The following is a 20,299-nucleotide window of genomic DNA, read 5'->3' on the forward strand; positions in this document are numbered from 1 at the left end:
GCCATACATTAAATTCTTGTCATGTACTATGAACATAGAATCTTGTTTTAAATAGCTCTGCACTGGACAATGAGGTTGGTATTTTAGTCCCAATCAGGGTCTCCAAAGAGAAGGTAGATTTTAAGTTACAAAGTCAAAATCAGTAACAAATAGTTAGATGGAAAGAGACTATTGCACTAGTTAGGTTAATTTGTAGTTATCCCATTGATGAGGTCATGAAATAATAATAGTGACCTCTGACAAAACACTATGAGAGAGGGCTGTAGTTAGATTTCAGAGGTTTCCTCATATAACACGGGACTACTCATGATTCATAGGTCCAGAGATGATTTATGACTTTCTGTCTTTGAGCAGATGGTTCTACCCTGAATTATGGACACAAATGAGCTCAATTAATGGTACCCTGTTTACACAGACAGAGCAAAACATGGAAAACAAATTGACTCCATGAAGGATTGAAACCAAACAGGAGTCTCAGTTACCCTTATTTCAGGGAAATATTATTGCTTACTAATTAAATGAAACCTTTGGTGTCTGGAGGACTTTCTGGGAGAAAAAAAATTATTACAGACAATCTGGGTTTGGGGAAATGAGACAACTTTATTTTTCCTATGAGGTTCTAAGGAACTTAGTTTCTCTTCAATGATTATGTGAAAAGATAAATGTAATATAGGTTTCTGCTATTTAAATGCCAGGTTGGGAAACATAATGCTGCATTTGTATGGAATTATTATTCTCTAGAAGATCCAAGTAAAAAGCAAATCATAGCACTCAAATTATTTTCATTTATCTTTAAGTTTAAGGTTAAACTGTCATTGTTTCTAATTTAAATTAGTATGTAATGACAGCATAAACAACAAACATAAAGCAAAACGTGAACCACCGCTAAAAAACAGCTATATTACTCTAAGTATTGTTAGGTAAGCATGGGTGATCTTTATAAATGTATATCTGGGCATTCCATTTCTATGCTATTACTATGTGCCATTTCTATTTGTTAGGAAACATGGCATCTGGGAACTGGAATAGCTGGCTGGTCTCTGTTTACTGCACACAAATTGTGCCATGGGATGGAACTATTCCCCAACATTTCAGAGCTATGTTGCATGCTGCCTGTGAGATTTAAGGTGTTTAAAAGTTTTAAATGATTTGAATAGGGGTGGTGTGTGTGTGTGTGTGTGTGTGTGTGTATGTGTGTGTGTGTGTGTGTGTGTGTGTGTGCTGGTTCTTGGGCTTGAACTAGGTACTGTCCATGAGTTTTGCTTTTGTTTTGTGGTGGTGTTTTTTTTTTTTTTTTTGTTTGTTTTTTTTGCCAGTCATGGGGCTTACACTCAGGGCCTAAGTACTGTCTCTGGCTTCTTTTTTGCTCAAGGCTAGCACTCTGTCAACTTGAGCCACAGCACCACTTCTGGACGTTTTCTATGTATGTGGTGTTGAGAAATCAAACCCCAGGCTTCATGTATATAAGGCAAGCACTCTTGCCACTAGGCCATGTTCCCAACACCATGTCCATGAGCTTTTCTGCTCAAGGTTAGCACTCTACTACTTGGGTCACACCTCCCTTTCCAGCTTTTTGCTGGTTAACTGGAGATAAAAGTCTCTCAGACTTTCCTTCCCAGGTTGGTTTCAAAGCACAATCCTCGAATTTCAACCTCCTAAGCAGCTAGGATTACAAGTGTGAGACACCAGTGCTTGTCACTTGAATAGTTTCTGAACATCATTTTAAATTTTAATTAATATATTTTTTATTCTGGGCGAACATTTGAAAAACATGGATATTCACTGAGTAACTACTATGGAGGAAAGCTTGTTTTAGCTGTGTGAAATTTTACTGTTCAATCCAAAATCTGGTGTGCAAAGACTTGATTATAAAATTCTTAATGGAAATTGTGACATAAATAAAGGTTCTACTCAATTCTAACATTATGGACAATGGCCTTTGGAAGACCCAAGGCCATATGAGTGTCTGGAGTATAAGAATGTATGTGTTTATAATAGTATGTATATTTGCATACATATGCATAATGAGTATACATATGTGCATGCATGTGTATGTATGTTTGTTTCTCTCATTCACTTACCTCTCATGTTCAGCTCTAATATTGCATATAGGAGAATATCACAGTTTTTTTATCTTCTATTCTTTAGAATTATCTGTTCTTCAATTATAAAGGGTGTATAGTATATGAAGGTTTGAAGAAAGATGGAAAAATTTACCATTCCCATTCAAGAAGAAAGATAATGTGACATCTGTAGATATATTGATATCTATAGATCTATTTCAAATTTACAGAGGTGGTAAGAACAGTAAATTGCACTTATTTTAATATGAACAAATACAATTGGATGACTCTTTAAATGGATTTACCAGTCTAATCTGCTAACATTAATACAGAATCTAAGTTTACAAGAGGAGATCGAAGCATTATCTACCTTGTTCCACTAACGTCAAGAAATGTGCTTCCTCTAGGATAGGTGGTTTGTTTGTTTGGGTTTGGTTTGGGATTTTTGGCTATTGTAGCATATAGAATGGGGAAAAGTACCAAAAGAGTGACACAACAGATGCCATTGCTTGCTGAACTATTAAGAAACTGAGTAAAGACAGAGAAATAAAGAGGATCAAGGAGCCAGTGGTTTCTGGAAAGTTAGAAACTCACGAAGAGAAAGAGCAAGTGAATTTGAAGGATAAAGGTTGCAATTATATGTGTTCCCTAGAAAGTACAATCTATAGAGTCAGAGCTCACATGCCAAGCCTTTATTTAGGATGTTACTCTAGGGCAGCAGGAATGTGTGTTAAAAGGAAATCAGAGAGAAAGGGAGAAAGAAAAAAAAATAAACAAACAGACTCAAGGGGTGCATTACCAATCTGCCCACAGTGTCTCTAGACAGCAAAGCTGGTTGCTGAGTCATGCTAGAGCAGCCAGAGGTATAAAACCATTGCATCTTTGAACAGCTCCTGGGTGGGCAGGAAGGGTGAACAATTTATCTGTTGTCTTGCTCCTGGCTCCTGGCTCTCAGCGCCCAAGGTCAACTCCACAGAGCATTAACTCTACTATATTCCTGGGTTATGTTTGGGCCTCTCCAGGTAGCAGTTTGGGAAGCTAAAGCCTCTGTGTCATGTCAGTGTAGGAGGTTGGAACTAGTGAAGCTCTGTCTATAGCAGATATTAAAGAGGCTGTGCTGGCCTTTATCCAAATGAATGTGAAGTTGATGGATGCTTTACAACTGTGGGGAGAGCTTACACCATTGCTCTGGCCATTGTGACAGAGAAACTGAAGCTTTGGCGCACATGGGACTAAGCTGACCTGCAGTACATATGCACTATAATAACCAGTGATTTGAGTGGAAATTCTGTGTATGAATATGAATGACACTGACTGAGATGCAGGATATTGGCTCTGAGAAGAGATGAAATCTTGAGGGGGGTCACAGTGTGAATGGGTGGTCCATGCCATTTTGAAAGAGCATGGATGGTTAACACTGTGAGCAGATACTGCCAGCCTGGTATGTAGGTAGTAAACACTGGCTATATTACTTAATGAGCACCACAACGTTATCAATAAACACTGTGTAAGAAAGTCAATGTAGCTAAAACCAGGATATTAAATTTATTTCAAATTGTGTGCTCTGTAGTAAAATTTACCATTTCTTGAGACCTTTTCAGGCAGGTTACTGCTTTCCAAATGAAACATCACTATGTCAAACAATTGTGTTTATTCCAGAAAGAAAATCAAGTACATGCTCTAAATTCTGTGGAATTTCAGGAACATATGTATTTTTTTCTGGTACTAAGTACTGGTTGCATATCATCAAGATTGGAAGGATCAAGAAAATGTGGTATACGTACACAATGGAATTTTATGCTTCAATCAGAAAGAATGACATCGGCCCTTTTGTAAGGAAATGAAAAGTATTGGAAAAAATCATATTAAGTGAAGTAAGTCTGACCCAAAGAAACAAATGCTCCATAAGTTCTCTTATTTGTAATAATTAGTATATGTCTAGGAGTCCTAGAAGAGGATCACAATAGCTCAACAGATGTACATATGATCATGTAAAATGATGCTAAATGAAATGGGGGGGAATGGAAGAGGGGGTAAGAATGTTTAGCAAGAAATGTAGTCATTACCTTACTTACGTAACTGTAACCCGTCTGTACACCACCCTTACAATAAAATAAGATAACATTTTAAAAAAGAATTCCACCAAGTAAATTGATGTTTGCCTAATTAAAAAATAAAGATTGGAAGGAATGTGAACCTTACCTTCCAGTTGTTTACAGTCCCATAGTGAAAGACAAGGTATGTAGACAGAGAATGATAAAAATAATACAAAATAGAAAGTGACATCATAAGAGGGGCTGAGATAAAGTCCAGTACTGGGGGAATTCCAAAGGAAGGCCAGGCATCTAGAGGTAAGGACTGATGCAAGGAGAAGAGGATGGGTGGTCATGGTTAAAGACAGAGTCCTGAGAAAATTAAACTGGGTGGGAGCAGAGGTAGAGAGAGGAAGACATTCAAGACAAACATGAGCAAGACACTGTTCCATTCAAAATGGGGGACACATAGAGGCTCTGGCTGCTGCCTTGAATCTGGGAAGCAGCCTAAATGTGCCAGGACTTGAGGCCAATGAGGCTCACTCTCCTTCCCACCAGGGATTAGGGGGGCGGCATCTGGTAAATGGGAGGTCACTGTCCCCTTGTAAAGAGCAGGATGGAATGGAGAATAATCCCAGTGCTGGGAATTGAGGTTTGTATGATATTAGTTAATGAGCTCCCACAAGGAAAATAGTCATGAAGATGAGTAGGCATTTCTTTCAGGTCTCTGTTATCTTCGTAAGGAGGTTTTTTAAAAAAGAAACTAAATATATTAGATATATTAGACAGTATATATGGATATATACATACATACATATGTGTGTATATGTATATATGAAAATGTAAGATACATTTGATCTGGAGATAGAAGTATATAGCAATGTCCTTTTTCTAATGTCTGTACAGAGATGGACAAGTTCACAAGTCTTAGTAACTTGGAGCAGCATATAACTGTGGGACCACAGAAGGGTAACCACTCTCCTGCATAGTCAGTGGACTTCAAGGAAGAAATTAATAGTATTAATGTGAATGAAAGAATTGTATTCTGTGGAGGTTCAATAGCATGAAGACTGTGGCAAAGTCAATCAGAGGGGACATAGCAACGTAAGCCTCTAGTCTTAGAAGTTGGAATGACTACTCATGAGGTTAATGTGGTAAGACAAGTAAGAATGAAAACAAGAGAACATATGAAGGAAGAAAGGAGAGAAGCTCTCATGGTTATGAGAAACAGCATGGGTCATCAGGATACTGAAACTCTCTCAAGTCCACTGGAAATGTGTCCAAACCTAGTAGGAAACTCACCTTGAGCCTGGAAATTTCTCAGCTAAACTCCAATTCCTGTGAGCCTACCATTAGTCTGATGGGAGCTGGTTATATGCAATGGTCCTTTATCTCCTGTGCAGAAAGTCATCCCACAAAAACAGAATTCATGTTGGATGAGCTTGAACAGGAATTAGTAATCTTGGGGCTTCTAAGGATTGATTTGGCTTGGAAACCCTATTGGACTCTATTCCCAGCTTAGCCGCAGAGAGGCAGTTCATTTAGAGATAAAATAAGAGTAGGTAAGCCGAGCTCCCGAGGCTCATGCCTATAATGCTAACTACTTAAGAGGCTGAGATTTGAGAATCATAGTTCAAAGTCAGCCAGGACATGAAAGAAAGTCTGTGAGACTGTATCTCCAATTAATCACCAAAAAGCCAAAAGTGGAGCTGTGGTTCAAGTGTACACACAGCCTTGAGCATAAAAGCTCAGGGACAGCACCCAGGCCTTCAGTCCAAGCCCTAGGACCACCACCACCACCCCCCCCACACACACACACAGTCTGCAAGACAGATTCTGTAGAACATGGAGCTGCTTGGAAGCTTTTTTAGTTATATATAAACTCTCCTCATCTCTGTAGACTACCCCTGAGCTTTGTCATCATGAGGATCCTCCCTCTTTGATAGTAAAGGTTCACAGATACCAGGGCATGCAGAAGAGAAGAGGTACATCCAGTTGGAGGCTTACTGATAAATACAATGCCCTTTGGTCCCAGTGGTTTACAGAAACATTGAAAAGGGAGCTTGGATCTCTACCTGGAAGACTAGGGATGACTGTAGTCTTTTTAGAAAGTAGATTGCGACTTCAGTAGATGATGACATCTCCTTCTCTCTGAGGGCACTCATGCTTTTAGGCTCTGGAATGACTTAGTTTGGCTCTGCAACTATTAGCATTGTAAATTGGATCAGGCTAAGTAAGGCTTTGAGCTTGCTGCCTGAGGCTCACTTGACTCTTCCACTGGCTAACAAATGGTAAATGAGAAAGGAAATCAGCATTTACCACACTTGTAGCCTTCTGCATGGGGAGTCACTCTGCCTGAGAGGCCTTCTCCTCACTTCCTATCTGACTTGTATTCATCTCAGGTTGAAATGCCACATTTTCCTGGAGAAGATATTCTGAACCCCTGTAACAGATTCTAGATTTCCCAACATCCACTGCCGCCTTCGTTCTTTGTTCATTTTTCAAAGGATACAATCCCGAAGATCTCAGAAATGGTTCTCGGAGAGTCCTACCCATCCTCACCAATCCCAGCATTTAGGGACAAGCATGTGACTTGTTTTTGACTAATGACAGATGAAAACTCTCCTTAGAAATTTCAGAGGACATCCCCACCCTTGAAAAGAGACACACTGCTACCTTGGGCACTCTCAGAATTGCATAATTGGAGCTGCTCCAACCGTTCTGAAACCATGTGCAGAGCAGCTCCTGGTTCCCGTCTGGCAGACTGGGATGGCAGGGAGCAGGGGCACAAGCCTGGGCCCTTCCTGACATTGCTAGCACCTCTGGACCTTCGGACTTCTTGCCATATGAAACAATCAATTTCCTTATCATTTAGACATTTTCAATTGAGGTAATTATTAACAGCAGTCTTCGATGATGACCCCATGTTTATTTCTCTACTATTTGCCTCCCTCGTATTCATTGCATATGTCATTATTTTGTGTTTGTTTAATGTCTGCTTTTCCCATTTGGACTATAGCCTCTATGCTGAGAGATGACAAGGTCATTGTTTTCATCACTGAATTCCTGGTTTTAGCAGTGGGCTTGAGCTGGAAGAGCTGGGGAAAGCCCTGTGTTAAAAGACTGCATAAAGGATTCAATAATGGTCATAAAGCCTCCAGGCTTTCTCCCTTCCCCCTCCTGCTCTTCTTCCCTGTTCAGCATGGTTGAGCTCATAATTCAAGATTGCTAGGAGAGAGCTGAGGTTGTCTCTCAAATTCTGACTCGGTAACAGCCTGTGCCCCATCAGTGGCTTTTAAGCTTTTGCCTCAATGAGCAAGAAGAAAGTATATGTAACATATGTGACCTACTGCCAACATATTTGAATTTAACTGCACAAAAGATTTAAAAACAGATTTACTCTTCCTATGTGCCACAATTCTGCTGTTTTATTCTACTCCGATATTAAAAAAAATAGTTGTGACAGGATAAGTCAAGTTTATCACCCATTAATTAGCAACCCACAGTTCAAAACAACCTAAACTGAAAGAAATACAAAGACTTTGAAAATTCTCCACTTTCTTCCATTTTGTTGTCAAATTCTTGACTAAAATTCAGCCCATGTACTCCAGCGACTTAGCAGTGACTTAACTCTTTTCCCTTTTCCTGTGCAATTCTGTTTGCACTCCCTATCTCCTCAGGCTTTACCAGAGGTCAGCATGAGATGTCCAAGTTTAGGCTTAAGCTCATGGAAAAAAGTACTTAAGCATATTTTTTTTTCCTCCCGTTTTACACAAAAGCAAACAGGACTATATTATTCCTCCTCTGAATCTTAATGGCTCCATTGAGCACATTTACACGGGCTCATTCTATGCATGTATGCATGCAATGGTGTATGCTGGGGTTGCAGGAGCCAGATTGCTACTATGTGGTTGAAACTCCTAAGGGAGTCTGGTTCTAATATTTCTCCGGATACATACACAGTGAAGAACAGGCCCTCACTGTACTTCCCCGACCTCCACACAGAAACTGCCCTTGTCCTTGTTAGATTTGCCAGAGAAGTTGGTCTTCGGGCAGTAGGAAAGCAGAGAAGCCTCACCAAGATCTCACAAACCCAGAAAGCACAGTAAATAATGTGGATATATATATATATATATATATATATATATATATATATATATATATATATGTTCCTAACTCATGCTCCGGAAGAAAACATGTGGCCAAAGGAGATGAGAGTTTTAAGTTACCTGGATGAGTGATCAAGAAAGCTCTCTGTGGAAGACCTATTCACTGGGGGAGATAGAACCTCTGTCCCTTCAAAGTCTTGCATTGACAAGCTAGATGTTAAGTTATGGCTCCAGAGTCCAGGAAGAGCACAGAGCACGTCTCTAGGCGGCTTGGGGGGGGGGGGGGGGTCACATGTCTACCAGAAGGGCAATGCTATGACAGGGGAATGCATGTCTAGAATGCTTGTGTCTGCCTGTGCTCTGGCAAAGGAGATGGGAGAACCTGTCACTGAAACAGGCTAGAGGGACTGAGGTTAGGGAGAAATGGGGGAGAGGGAGGAAAGGAAATGATCAACCTGCCCCATCCCCCAACTTTCCTCCCCTGTCGCCCCACATGCTCTAGAGAAGAATCCTCATATAAAGGCGCTTAGCAGGACGAGATGGCTTTCCTGAAGTTGCCTCACTCTGGAGGCTGTGGGGTGTTTAGGTACACTGCGTCTGGCTCTGGCCCACCGGGTTGTGTCGGTAGTAAAGGTTCGGGCGGCCATAGGTGCGCGCGCGGAGTGACCCCACCTTTAGGGAAGCTTCTTGCTCTTGCATGTCATAGCCCCGCTGACCGCACCCCCCCCCCCCCACACACCTCCAGCTCCTCGGTTCCTCCTCCTCCTCCTCCCTCCCTCCACCTCTTCCCTTCCTGCGCGCCTCCTAGGCACCGGCTGGCAGAGGAGTGAGGCGGCGGCACCCAGCGGGCAAGCAGCTCCTGCCCGCAGCGCGCTCGCTCGCCGCGTCCCCGGCTCTCGCGCAGCGCCCGCCCGCAGCCTCGGGCCCTGGCCGCGCACGGTGCACACGGCCGGGGCTGGCCGAGCGGACCCCGCAGCGCTAAGCGCGCCCGCAGCCTCTGTGGGGGAGGCGGTAGCGGAGAAGGACGAGAGACGCAGGGGCGGCCGCACGGAGGTGACAAGCTGCGCACCTGGAAAGTTACCCGGCTGGCGGGTGAGGTCGGCGGGATGGAGGATTGGGGACCTGGGGTGCGAGGAGAGGGACAGGACCCGGAGTCCTTGGGGGTTCGTGCTGTATGTGTGTGCATTGCGCGCGGAGCCCCACGGGTCCACACCCAGCTGGGTGCCTGGCGTGTGTGTGTGTGTGTGTCGGTGTGTGCACTCGTCGCGTTCACTCGGGGTGGTACGGTCGCTTTTGTGCAGCAAGCAGCTCACACTGGACCTGATCGCGGCAGCGACGGGTCGGGGGCTCGAAGGCGGGGTCCAGGTGTGCGTCCCTGCCAGGCTGTGCGTCTGCCAGGTCTTGGGGAGCTGCGAGGACACAGCTGTGGGACAAGGACTTTTACAAGTCCTTGTGAACTTGTCTGGGTGTCCTATGTCACTCCGGGCAGCGCGAGGCGCTTCCACAGCTCTGTATTTTCCTGGTGATGAAACAAATGAAAGCAAGGAAACAGCCACGTTGGGGACGAGAGAACCAGAAAGGGCTGCAAGCTCACAAGTGTGAAAGCTAAAGTGTAAAAAATAAAACCGACAAACTACACAGCCCTTGAGGCCAGAGCTAAGAATACAAAGCAATGATGCTGCTAACGCCATTAGGGAGGACAGGATGACGCCCAGACAGACGCCTTCACTTCTCCATCTCCATCCAACCGCCCCAGGGATATTTTATTTTATTTTTCTTAAAGGAAGAGCGCAGCATACACCTGCTCCCGGCCACACCCCCATGCACACAGTTCTTCCGAAATTGTTCCTTTTCTTTGCAAGTTTCTATTTAACTCTGGGAGAAGGCGATCGTCCCACATGCTACACAACAGCTGTTGCCAGTTTTGCAGGGGGCGGGCATGCTAGGAGTGGATTCAGGAGAGAATTTTCTTTGGAGAATCTGGAACCTTTCCTCTCCATTGGGATACAGGATAACCAAGAATAAGTGACGTACAAAGACAATACTTACTGTCTTCCTCTTTTAGGTGGAATTTTGAGCTCCAGCCTTCTGACTTCATTGTAAATAGGGGTTAACGAGAATTCACATCACAGCAAAGGCTTGGGTGGCCTGGATTGGTGCCCAGTCTCTATGATCTGTTGTTGTCTCCCTTTCCTGTCCTTTTCCAATCCTCATTAGTTTATTATCTTGGGTTTATCAAACTCTCATTGCCATTGCAAAAATCATTTGTTCTACAATTATGTTACCACCTTGAAGTCTCTACACTTAGTCTTGGCCCTTTCTATGGTATTTGGTAATTGAGTTTCTGTCCTCACCCTTCTCTTTTATAAAGGATAAATTCAGTGTTTCCCTTCTAATCTCATTTCCTTGGATATGACTTGGATCTGACATGCACCCTGCTTGCTCACCTCTTGAAACTTTCACTTCCATGGCTTGTTTCCTTCTTAGAGTTCTTGTTTGTACAATTACTTTTTCCTATTTCATGACCACTACAACTACTACTACCACCTCTTCTTCCTCTTCTTCCTCCTCCTTCTTCTCCTTCTCCTCTCTTCTTCTTCCTCTTTCTGACAGTCCTGGGCTTGAACTCAAGGCCTGGGCACTACCCCTGAGCTAGTATGTTCAAGGCAAAGTGCTCTACCTCTTAAGCCACAGCACTACTTCCAAGTTTTTGGAAGTTTATTGGACATCAGAATATCAAGGTTTCTCCTTCCAGGGGCTGGCTTGGAACAGCAATCTTCAGATCTCAGCCTGCTGAGTAGCTAGGATTACAGGCGTGAGTCATGGGCACTTGGCTCTTCCTTTTCTTATGACCAATCTCAGTTTCACATCCTTCCTCAGTTTCAGATCCACATATGTATTGATTACTGTTATTGTTTTCCTTTCATTTAATTTTCTTCTCCTTAATTTCTTTTTTTTGGCCAGTCCTGGGCCTTGGACTCAGGGCCTGAGTACTGTCCCTGGCTTCTTCCCGCTCAAGGCTAGCACTCTGCCACTTGAGCCACAGCGCCGCTTCTGGCCGTTTTCTGCATATGTGGTGCTGGGGAATCGAACCTAGGGCCTCGTGTATCCGAGGCAGGCACTCTTGCCACTAGGCTATATCCCCAGCCCCTCTCCTTAATTTCTTGCTGCTTCCTCAATCTCCTCACTTAAAGTCCCTTCCTCCCCCTTCTCTCCCCCTCCTCCCTAGGTCTCCCTGAACTTTATTTTCTAGCATGTCCAAAATTAAATTAGCAATTCATCTCTCAGGCCTCAGGCCTGCATTTTATTTTGGTTACTGATATCACACCTCACTCAATTTCTACAATATAAACTTGAAAGTATATATATTTTCTTTCCACCACCACTCAAATTCCATCAGCTATCATCTCCTGATATCTACCTACATGCCTCTAGTCCTGTGCTTTCTTGTTTATCTGCTAATGTAGCACCTAGAAATTAATTACTACCAAATGGTACTAAATTTGGCAGTCAAAATATAGAATGTGTCATTCATAAAATCTACTGTGAACATTTTTTTCTGAGGGAGGACACTTCAAAGATAGCCTTGGGAGTAGGGGAAATGTTGGTACAATAAACTCATATGATTTCAGGTTAAACAAAGTTACTCTTCAAATCAAGATGCAGTGGACAGATGCTTTTAATTGTGGTATTGATGTGGAAGTTAGCTGTTTCTCATAAAGAAAATGGTCTGATTTGCTTTGGGGAATGATAAAAGGGCTTTCTATATTCAATCAATTATTTCTAAAAGAACTAGGACAAGACAGCTGATGATAAGACCAAATTGATATACATATATGTACATACATATGTATATGTTAGTTTTATATACACTTAGAATTTTATGTTAAAAAGCTTATATAATTTACTCTTCTATTTTTTAACTGCTATATCATAGAAAAGAATGATTCTTCTTTTCATGGTTTATTGAAGGAAAGAAAATTATGGTTACCTATAGCCACAACTTTTATGAAATCCTTCTGAGAATATTTTTTCTTGTTACTATGGAGATGGGCTATTTTTTTCCCTCTAGTTCAAAAGTGTTCATGTCATTAAAATAGAGTTGGGACTGCACTGGTCTGAATCTCATACTTACCACATCTTGCTTGAATTGCTGCAGTACCTCTTACTTTGTCTTATTTCCTCTAAACTCTTTTCACTCCATTCCACATTTGTTCCCAAGAAAATAAATTTCCTCTTTCTAAAGGACAGATCTGACCATATAACTTAAAAAGAATCTGGCTTGCATTTAAATCCATTTGCTGTTGGTGGCATATGAAGTCCTTCAGTACCTTACTCCAGTTCCTTACTGTTTTAGCTTCATTACTCATCACTTTCTTTCTACCCAGTTTGCATTTTAGCCTGCTTTCTAAAAATGCTTCCCATTTTCTTACATCCATTTCCGAGTACAGGATTCTTTTTTTAATTAATAGACTTTCTATTTAACAGTAGTCTTGTGTTTACAGAAAATGTACCTGAAAATTTCAGTTTCTCCTACATAGCCCTCTCCACTAGATTCTCCTCAGCATTCTTTCAAGAGTGTGGAACATTAGGTGTAATTGGTGATCAAATACTGATCTATTACTATTAACTTAAGCTCATAGTTTAGCCTGTGCAGCAAATCTGAGAAACTCTTATCTCCAATAAACTATGCAAAAAAAAATCCAGAAATGTGGCTCCAATGGTGGAGCACCAGCCTTGAACAAAAAAGCTCAGGGACAGTGCCCATGCCCCGAGGTCAATCCCTAGGATTGGCAGCAGCGACAACAAAACAGCTCATTACTTTTTTCTTGTGTTGAGTCTTTCTTGGGTTTGGACAGTAGTTGATAATGAGGTATTTCAATCATCTTATTCTACTGGTTCATTTTCCCATCGTTCTCCCAAAGTCCTGGCAACCACTGATGATTTTTTTAGTACTCTCTAGTTTTGTATTTTCCAGAATGCCCTATAGTCAGATTTATTCCTTATGTAAATTTTTCACACTGCTTCTTTCATGTAATAATATGCATTTAGAGTTCCTCCATTTCTAGTAATTAGTTGATATTACTTTTTTATTATTGAATACTATTTTATTACATAGATATATGACAGTTTACTATCCCCTGGGAGGACATGCTGACTTTCAAATTTCAGCAATTATGAATAATTCTGCAGGCTCCAGAGAAAATAGAGATTTCAAATATTTCTATCATACCAGGATTCATGACCAGCTTTAGAAGAAACTACCATCTTATCTTCCAAAAATTGCTATGCCTTTTTACACTCCTTCCCACAATGAATGAGAATTCATAGTTCTCCATGCCCTTGCCAGCTTTTGGTGTTGTCTGTAGTTTCGATTGGAGTCACTCTAATCTGTGGCTAGTGGTATCTTGACAGTGGTTTCTTATCTGAAATTTCCTAATAACATAGAGTTGTAAACATCTTTTCACATGCTTATTTGCCATCTGGGAATCTTTGGGATGGTGTCTGTTTGGATCTTTTGCCCGTTTCTTCATATACATTATATATTTATACACACATATATAATTTAATATATATTTAACCTAATTGTGAGGCCACAAACCCGGTGACTCACCACTATAATCCTGTCTACTCAGAAGGCTGAAATCTGAGGATCATGGTTGGAAGCCAGACTGGGCCAGAAAATCCAAGAGATTTTTTAAATTTTTAATTTTCTTGTCAAGGTGATGTACAGAGGGGTTACAGTTACATACATAAGGTAGTGAGTATGATTCTTGTCAAACTTGTTACCTCCTCTTTCATTTTTCTCCCCCCTTTCCTCTGCCCCAATCCCCCTATCCGAGTTGTACTGTTAATTTCCAACATATTGTTATGTGAGTAAAATATACTTAGAACTCAAAAAATTAAATCCTGCAGAAGCTCTGCAGTTTGATGCTTTCCCATTTTTCCATCCTTTCTTTGATTTGTCACATTTCTGGGTCTTTGTTAAGGAAGTTCCGTCCTGTACCAAAGAGCCCAAGTGTTTCTCCTACTCCTTCCTTTAGTGTTTTCAGGGTATCTGTTTTAATTTCGAGGTCTTTGATCCATTTGGAATTGATTTTGGTGCAGGGTGATATATAAGGATCTAGTTTTAGTTTGTTGCATGTGTTGAACCAGTTTTGCCAGCACCATTTGTTAAAGAGGCTGTCTTTCTTCCATCCTATTTTTTTAGCTCCTTTATCAAAGATTAAGTAGGCATAGTTCTGTGGGTTCATTTCTGGGTGTTCAATTCTGTTCCATTGGTCTTCAGGCCTGTTCCAGTGCCAATACCAGCTGTTTTTATTACTATAGCTTTATAATACAGCTTGAAGTTGGGTATTGTAATTCCTCCAGCAGTGTTCTTTCTGCTTAGGGTTGTTTTTGCTATTCTGGGTCTTTTATTTTTCCATATGAATTTCTGGATTGCTTCCTCTATTTCATTGAAAAATGGTGTTGGGATATTAATGGGTATTGCATTGAATTTGTAGATAGCCTTTGGCAATATTGCCATTTTGATTATATTAATCCTCCCAATCCAGGAGCATGGGAGGTTTATCTATTTCCTTAGTTCTGCCTTAATTTCATTTTTCATGTTTTTAAAGTTCTCATCATAGATGTCTTTCACTTCTTTGGTTAAAGTTATTCCTAGGTATTTTATGTTTTTTGAGGCTATTGAAAAAGGAGTTGCTTTCCTGATTTCAGCCTCAGTGTTCAGGTCATTAGCATATAGGAATGCCACTGATTTTTGAGGTTTTATTTTATATCCTGCAACTTTGCCAAAGTTTTGGATCAGCTCTAGTAGCTTAGGAGTAGAGTCAATGGGGTTCTTTAGGTATAGGACCATGTCATCTGTAAAGAGAGAAAGTTTAACTTCATCTTTTCCTATTTGCATCCCCTTTATATTTTCTTCTTGCCTAATTGCTCTGGCTAGGAATTCTAGTACTATGTTGAAGAGAAGGGGAGAGAGCGGACATCCCTGTCTTGCTCCTGATTTTAGAGGAAATGGCTTTAGTTTTTCATTATTTAGAATTATGCTTGCTATTGGTTTGTCATAGACTGCCTTTATTATATTCAGGAGTGTTCCCTGGAATCCCAGTTTTTCCAGGGCTTTTAGCATAAATGGGTGCTGGATTTTATCGAATACCTTTTCCGCATCCAGAGATATAACCATGTGGTTCTTTACCTTGCTCCGGTTGATGTGGTGGATTACATTAATTGACTTGCGTATATTGAACCAACTTTGCATCCCTGGGATGAATCTAGTTTGATCATGGTGTATGATTTTTTTGACTACCTGTTGAAATCGATTGGCCAGAATTTTGTTGAGAAGTTTTGCATCTATGTTCATCAGGGAAATCAGTCTATAGTTCTCTTTCCATGATGAGTCCTTGCCTGGTTTTTGGATGAGGGTTATACTGGCTTCAAAGAATATGTCTGGTAGTGAACTTTCTCTTTCAATTTCATTGAAGAGTTTGAGAAATATTGGTGTGAGTTCTGTTTTGAAGGCCTTGTAGAATTCTGCTGTGAATCCATCTGGACCTGGGCTTTTCTTGGATGAGAGATCACTTACTGCTGTTTCCATTTCAATGCTGGATATGGGTCTGCAGGGGAAAGGACATAGCTCACAGGATAAACAGAAAGCCCACAGATTGGGAAAAGATCTTTACCGGCCATACAATGGACAAAGGCCTCATATCTAAAATATATGCAGAACTAAAAAAAATTACATTCTTCCAAAACAAAAACGCAAAGAACAAATGGCCCCCTCAAAAAGTGGGCTAAAGACTTAAAAAGAGACTTCTCTGGGCTGGGGATATAGCCTAGTGGCAAGAGTGCCTGCCTCGGATACACGAGGCCCTAGGTTCGATTCCCCAGCACCACATATACAGAAAACGGCCAGAAGCGGCGCTGTGGCTCAAGTGGCGGAGTGCTAGCCTTGAGCGGGAAGAAGCCAGGGACAGTGCTCAGGCCCTGAGTCCAAGGCCCAGGACTGGCAAAAAAAAAAAAAAAAAAAAAAAAAAAAGAGACTTCTCTGATGAGGAAATGAGAATGGCCAAGAGACATGTGAAAAAGTGCTCTACATCACTGGCCATAAAAGAAATGCAAATCAAAACAACATTGAGATTCCATCTCACCCCAGTAAGAATGTCCTATGTCAAGAAAACTAACAATGACAAATGTTGGAGGGGATGTGGCCAAAAGGGAACCCTACTTCATTGTTGATGGGAATGTTAACTGGTTCCGCCACTCTGGCAAGCAGTATGGAGATTCCTCAGAAGGCTCCCCAGCAGCCCCACTTTTGGGCATCTACCCAAAAGACCACAAGCAAGAACACACTAAAGCCACCAGCACAACAATGTTCAACGCAGCACAATTTGTCATAGCTAGAATTTGGAACCAACCCAGATGCTCCTCAGTAGACGAATGGATCAGGAAAATGTACATATACACAATGGAATTTTATGCCTCTATCAGAAAGAATGACATTGCCCCATTTGTAAGGAAATGGAAGGACTTGGAAAAACTTACACTAAGTTAAGTGAGCCAGATCCAAAGAAACATGGACTCTATGGTCTCCCTTATAGGGAATAATTAGCACAGGTTTAGGCTAGTCACAGCAAAGGATCACAAGAGCCCAATAGCTATACCCTTATGAACACAAAAGATGATGCTAAGTGAAATGAACTCCATGTTATGGAAATGACTGTTATATCACTGTTGTAATTACTTTCAACATGCGATGTGAAACCGTAGCTTCTATTGTTGATGATCCTCTTGTATCCCCTTTCTGTGGTTGTACCTGCACTATTTCTGTATTTTATATGAGTACGTTGGAAACCATGTATACAGGTATTAGAGCTTGGAAACTGAAAGGGAATACCAAAATCGAGAGACACAGGGTAAAAAAGACAAACGATTACAAAAGCAATACTTGCAAAACTGTTTAGTGTAAATCTACTGAACAACTCATGGGGGCAAAGGGAAAGGGGGAGGGTGGAGGGGGGAATGAGGGAGGAGGTAACAAACAGTAGAAGAAATGTGTCCAATGCCTAATGTATGAAACTGCAACCACTCTGTATATCAGTTTGACAATAAAAAATTTTTTAAAAAAGAAAACAACAACAACAACAACAAAAGAAAAAAATTTAAATCTTCCAAAACAAATCCTCAAAGAAACAACTGCCCCATTAATAAATGGGCTAAAGACTTAAAGAGAGACTTTTCTGAAGAGAAATGAGAATGACCCATAGACACATGAAGAAATACTCAACATCTCTGGCTATAGAAGAAATGCAAATCAAAACAACATTGAGATTCTACTTCATCCCAGTTAGAATGGCCGTTATCAAGAAATCTAATAGCAACTGGTGTTGATGTGGCCAAAGGGAACAACAGTAAATTTGTTCAACCACTCTGGAAAGCAGTATGGAGATTCCTCAAAAGGTTAAATGTAGAGCTCCCCTATGACCCTGCAACCCCACTTCTGGGCATTTGCCCAAAGGATCACAAACAAGGCCATATTAAAGCTACTAGCATAACCATGTTCATTGTAGCATTATTTAACCATAGCTAAAACATGGATATATGGAACCAACTCAGATGCTCCTCAGTAGATGAATGGATCAAGAAAAGGACACACACACACACACACACACACACACACTAGAATTCTACACTGCTATCAGAAAAAAATGACATTGCCCTACGTGTGAGGAAATGGAAAGATTTGGGAAAAAATCATAGTGAGTGAAGTGAGCCAGACCCAAAGAAACATAGATTCAATGAGACTCTGATCTCTAATTAACCAACACAAAGTTGGACACAGAGCTTTGGCTCAAGCAATAGAGCACTAGACTTGTGCAAAGAGAACCTCTGGGTAGTGCCTAGACCCTGAGTTCAAGACTTAGGACTAGCACACACACACAAATTATTGTTGTTGTGTTAAGAATTCCTCCTTTATTCATTTGTGTTTTATTAGATCTGTATTAAACACTTTCTCCTAGTCAGTGACATCTTATTCTCTTTCTTTGTAGAGAAGATGATTTTTAATCTCAATGAACTTTAAATGATCAGTTTTTCCTTCAATGAATTGTATTGTTAGTCCTTTAGATCAAAAGGTTAAAGTTATCTGGATTTTTTCTTTCTCACAAGTGTTTTATAGTTTTTTTTAATCATACATTTAAGTTTATAATCTACTTTGGAATTATTATTAATTTTTTTGCAAAAGATACAAGATCCTAGCTAGCTTTTATTTCATTTTATTTTTGCTTAAAGGACAAAATATTTCCCTTTCTCTCTTGACTTGTCTTTTCTTCTTTGTTAAGGGTCAGTTAGCTACATTACATGATTCTACTTCTGTGTTTTGTTCTGTTCCACTGATCTAGTGTATTCTTTCACCAGAGCCTTCACAGTTCTTTTGCTTTTCACATCTGGATGATTGTAACTTTGTAGTAAGTTGGGAAGAGTCAGTTCTCTGAATATGTTCTCCTATAATTTTCTATTGACTTAGTTCAGATTTTTGCTCAGTATATTTTTCTACTAAAAATTACCTTGTTGGATAAATAACACTAACAACAATAATAATAATATTAATATTTAATATGTATTCAACAAAGTGCTATATACCAGGTGCTCTGAGAAATCTTATTATGGTCTATTTTGTTTAATCTTCTACGAATTCTAAGTAATAGGCAACTTTATTTTGTTAATCTGTCCATCAACAATATGCAAAATTATTTTTATCTAATTATCTATCATCTGTCTACTTATCTCTTATCAACTATCTCTATCTACTACTTCCTCTATCTACTTATCTCTCCCATCACAGACACTGAAGTCCAGAAGTTGGAATAAGGGGGCATAGAAACAGCAGGGCAAAGCTTAGACAGGGAGTCTGCCTTTGTGGCTTTATCCAGGTACTGAGCTAAAGATCCCTTCTGAGCCTTTCTATTGTGTTATGTCAAGTCTGTTTGGCTCTATAACCTTAGCTAGCATTCTTCCATCTCCCATGTTTGCAGATACAAATATATGAGTGTATGTTTGTGTTTATGCCAGTGTGAGAATATTTATATCAGACTCAATATGAGTACAGAGAGAAACAGGTATCATCTAGATCATGCCCAAGATTTTGGCTTCATATTACTTTAGGATTTGAGTGAAACAAAGCCCAGTTCCTTCCAAAGTGACTGCCAGATGTGACTTGCTATGAAGCAGCCCTTATACTTGCATTCTTCCATTTATCATTTGGGTGGATGGCATTTCCTAAGTGAGTGAACTAATGTAATAGTAAAAATTATAATATTAAATAATTTCCCTCTCTTCTTGCTAAATGCCATTACTTATTTTCTACTCTCTTTCCCTCTCCTCTCCCTTCTCCTCCCTTCTTCAGTCCTCTCTTGTCTATCTGCCCTCTCTTCACCTCTTTCCTTTCTCCCCTCCCATCTCTCCTTCCTTTCCTCTCCTCACTCCTTTCCTCTCATCCTTCTCTTCCCTTCTCTCCAGTCCTCTGCACTCTCCTCTCCTTTTCCTCCCTTCTCCTTTATACCTCTCCCACCTCTGTCTCCAATATGCATTACTTCCTCAGTGAAATAGGCTGTTTTTCCAGCTCTCAAAGTTAATTTGGGGAGCCTTTTGAGTTTCAGAATTTCACGGCCATGTATTAAAACAAATAGGGATTACATGAGGGAACCGCTAAGGTCAAGGACTTCTTGCAGTTCTAAATTGGCTTTGTGTTATTCAGAATGCTTTTTTCTTTTTCTTTTTCTTTTTTTTTTTTTTTTTTTTGGCCAGTCCTGGGCCTGTCCCTGGCTTCTTCCCGCTCAAGGCTAGCACTCTGCCACTTGAGCCACAGCGCCACCTCTGGCCGTTTTCCATATATGTGGTGGTGGGGAATCGAACTGAGAGCTTCATGTATAGGAGGCAAGCACTCTTGCCACTAGGCCATACTCCCAGCCCCAGAATGCCTTTTTATATCAATCGTTCAGTGTAATTTGTTTCAGAATGCTACAGAATGATTTTTACTTGTGGTGCTGGGTTTTTGAACTCCGAGCCTCATAATTATGTTTCCAGCCTTTTC

At 40.7% G+C, this 20,299-nt stretch overlaps 1 protein-coding gene across 1 annotated transcript in view; it reads left to right on the forward strand.

Annotated features, from left to right (window-relative positions):
* Positions 1–9,039: 9,039 nt before the first annotated feature.
* Prkg2 (protein kinase cGMP-dependent 2) overlaps positions 9,040–20,299 on the forward strand; it is a 110,208-nt gene continuing 98,948 nt past the window's right edge. Inside the window, exon 1 of the mRNA XM_048364172.1 lies at positions 9,040–9,297. The gene's annotated coding sequence lies outside the window, so the exon portion shown is untranslated. The remainder of the gene's footprint in view (positions 9,298–20,299) is intronic.

Source organism: Perognathus longimembris, chromosome 16 (assembly GCF_023159225.1).
Source record: "Perognathus longimembris pacificus isolate PPM17 chromosome 16, ASM2315922v1, whole genome shotgun sequence".
NCBI classification, from domain to species: Eukaryota; Metazoa; Chordata; class Mammalia; order Rodentia; family Heteromyidae; genus Perognathus; species Perognathus longimembris.